This window comes from Chiloscyllium plagiosum, unplaced genomic scaffold (assembly GCF_037043375.1).
Source record: "Chiloscyllium plagiosum isolate Xiang-an unplaced genomic scaffold, Cpla_swu_hap1 HiC_scaffold_49, whole genome shotgun sequence".
NCBI lineage: Eukaryota > Metazoa > Chordata > Chondrichthyes > Orectolobiformes > Hemiscylliidae > Chiloscyllium > Chiloscyllium plagiosum.
Window position 1 is genome coordinate 9565441 of NW_028270187.1, and position 3923 is coordinate 9569363.

The following is a 3923-nucleotide window of genomic DNA, read 5'->3' on the forward strand; positions in this document are numbered from 1 at the left end:
GGATAGATGTTGGAAATCTGAAACTGACACAAACAGAACTTTTAAGAAGAGTTCAAAACAAATGCGTATATGCAACTGTTTCTAAATAGTCTACAGAAGCGAAAATTCATTTTGTTCTGTTGATCACCACTATTCCCCTCCCAGTCTCATTCCGCAAAGATGATCAGTCCAGCATCCTTTGTGTACAGTCTCATATTATTTCTACGGTTCAAATGCACTCATTCTGTCTTCATAGTATTTAAAACAGATTTATTTTTAAATGGTCTGCTTTAAATTGAAAGGTAGAAATAATCAATACAATGTGCAAATTTTTTATTATACTTCTTTGCAAATTGTGCAAAATTCAACAATAAATTAATAGCTCTACAGCTTTGAATGAAAGCCAATAAAGATTACACAATTTATATACAACATATAACATTACAGCGCAGTACAGGCCCTTCGGCCCACGATGTTGCGCCGACCTGTCATACCAATCTGAAGCCCATCTAACCTACACTATTCCATGTATGTCCATATGCTTGTCCAGTGACGACTTTAATGTACTTAAAGTTGGTGAATCTACTACCATTGCAGGCAAAGCATTCCATACCCTTACTACTCTCTGAGTAAAGAAACTACCCCTCATATCCGTCCTATATCTATCAACCCTCAATTTAAAGTTATGCACCCTCGTGCTCACCGTCACCGTACTTGGAAAAATGCTCTTCCTGTTCACCCTATCTAACCCTCTTATTATCTTATTTGTCTCTATTAAGTCACCTCGCAACCTTCTTCTCTCTAACGAAAACAGCCTCCAGTCCCTTAGCCTTTCCTCATAAGACATTCCCTCCATACCAGGCAAAATCCTAGTAAATCTCCTCTGCACCCTTTCCAAAGCTTCCACATCCTTCTTATAATGTGGTGACTAGAACTGTACACAATACTCCAAATGCGGCTGCACCAGATTTTTGTATAGCCGTAGCATAGCCTCACGGTTCTGGAACTCAATCCCTCTTTTATTAAAAGCTAAAACACTATATGCCTTCTTATCAACCTTGTCAACCTGAGTGGCAACTTTCAAGGATCTGTGTACCTGGACACCGAGATATCTCTGCTCATCTACACTGCCAAGAATCTTACCATTAGCCCAGTACTTTGCATTCCGGTTACTCTGACCAAAGTGAATGACATCACACTTGTCTGCATTAACCTCCATTTGCCACCTCTCACCCAGCTGTGCATCTTATCTATGTCTCTCTGTAACCTACAACATCCTTCGTCACTATTCACAACTCCACCAACCTTAGTGTTGTCTGCAAATTTACTAACCCACCCTTCTACGCCCTCATCCAGGTCATTTATAAAAATGACGAACAGCAGTGGACCCTTACGGTACACCACTAGTAACTGGACTCCAGGATGTACGTTTCCCATCAACCACCACTTCCGTCTTCTTTCAGCAAGCCAATTACTGATCCAAACTGGTATATCTCCCACAATCCCATCATCCGCATTTTGTACAATAGCCTATTGTGTGGAGTCTAATAGAACGCCTTGCTGAAATCTATATACTCCACATCAACCGGTTTACTCTCATCTACCTGTTTGGTCACCTTCTCAAAGAACTCAATAAAGTTTGTGAGGCACGACCTTCCCTTCACAAAATCTTGCTGACTTTCCCTAATCAAATTATTATTTTCTAGATGATTATAAATCATATCTCTTTTAACCTTTTCCAAAGTTTTACCAACAACTGAAGTAAGGCTCTGGTCTATAATTACCTGGGTCAATAATACTCTATAACTCACCCTTTGGGCGTTTTTGCAAAGAAATGTTAAAAACAGCAACTGTAGCAGGTTTGAAACTGAAATGAACACAACCCAGGTCATGTCTAAGATATGAGAAAAAAAGTAATAGAGTAACAAACATATGCACGTATCCAACTCTCAAACTTGACCATATTTATTATTAGATTTAAATACTGGAGCTATTAACTTAACAAACTGGACTCTGGTTTTATAATCACTCAATATACCTTTCATTTATTGTGGTTGTGTTCGCCGAGCTGGGAGTTTGTGTGGCAGACGTTTCATCTGCCACATAAACTCCCAACTCGGCGAACACAACCACAATAACGAGCACCCGAGCTACAAATCTTCTCACAAACTTTGAATCCCTTTCATTTAAATCTTCGTAAATGCATGAAGCCAATCTCTTGACCTGGAGGAACAAGTACAGTGGGTGATGAAAATTCATCACAGTAGAAGAACGTGCTGTGCTTGTTGGTAGAATTGGACACAGGGGTACAATCAGTGACAGCCCTTTAGAACTGAGATGAGGGGAATGTTTTTTTTTCAGCCAGAGTGAGGTTAATCTGTGGAACTCATTGCTGCAGAGGGCTGCGGAAGCCAAATCATTGAGTGTATTTAAGACAAAGATAGACAGGTTCTTAATTAAACAGATCAAATGTTACAAGAGAAGGCAGGAGAAACATATCAGCTACAATCGAATTACAGAGTAGACTCAATGGGCTGAATTGCCTAATATTGCTTTGATGTTTTGTGGACTAGCATGCATACACATCATTGTCTGCGATATCATTGTTTACATCGAGTTTAGGATTTAGAGAATGATTGTGCACTTCGGATCCCATTTCTTACTTTGTAAGTAGATGGTTTCATGGTAATTATTAACGTCACTTACAGAGTACAGAGACTTACAGTACATAATGAGGTCCTTCAACCCATAAATTCTGCACCCTTCAAAAACAAGCCAAGTATTTCAATTGCACATTCCCAGCACTTGGCCTTGGCAACGTAAGTGCACATCTAAATCCTTCTGCAAAGTGATGTGGGTTTCAGATGCTCCGATTCATACAGTCAACAAATTCCAGATTCCCCATCATCCTTTCGGTGAAAATGACTTTCTTCACATCCCCTCGAAACTTCCTGCCTGAGTTGTTGTTTTGTAAATTTACTGAGTGATTAACATCTTCACGAGAGGGTAGAACACAAATGTACTGCAAGGATTGATTTTGGGTCCACTGGTGCTTGTCGTTTATGTAAATAATTCGAATGAGAAAAGAGATGTCACAGTTAGCAAATTTGTGGCTTTCACCAAAATTGGTGGTACAGTAGATAGTGAAGGATGTTATCTAAAATTGCAAAAAGATCTTGATCAGATGAGCCAGTAGGCCGAGAAGTGACAAATGGAGTTTAATTGAGACCAAAACAAGGTGTTGTTTTTTTGGTAACACACACCAGCACGGGATTTATACAATTAATGATTAAACTCTTGGGAGTGTCGTCAAACAGGGACACCTAGCAGTACAGGTACATAGTTCCTTCAAAGACATATCAGCTGGAAAGCGTACCTTAATTGGTCAGAGTACTGAGTGCAGGGGGTATGATGTAATGTTATAGCTGTGCAAGATACTGGTAAGGCCACTTTTAACGTACTGCATACAATTCCAGTAACTATGTTATGGAATAAACAAAAAAAATGCAAAAAAGATTTGCAAAGATGTTACCAAAACTGGAAGGTTTGAGTTATAAGTAGAGACTGGAAAGAGAGGGATTTTTTCATGAGGGCTAGAGAAGGTGAATAGCTAAGGTTCTTTTCCGTGTAGGGGAGTTTAAAACTGGAAGTCAGAAGTTTAAGGTGAGTGGTAAAAAATTAAAAAGAAACGAAACTAATGGTCAATTTTTTTCTCACAGCAGCTGGTGCATATTGTGGAAATGAGATGCAAGAGGAAGTGATAAAGGGTGTAAAATTGCAACATTCCAAATGCATTTAGATGGTGCATAAATTGGAAAATTTGAGAACAATATGGGCCAAATGCAGGCAAATGGGACTAGTCAGTTGAAAAAACCCGGTTCTGGTGAACAGCGCCACCATCTCCAGGGCAGTTAGGAATGGGCAATTGAAACTGGACAACCTCG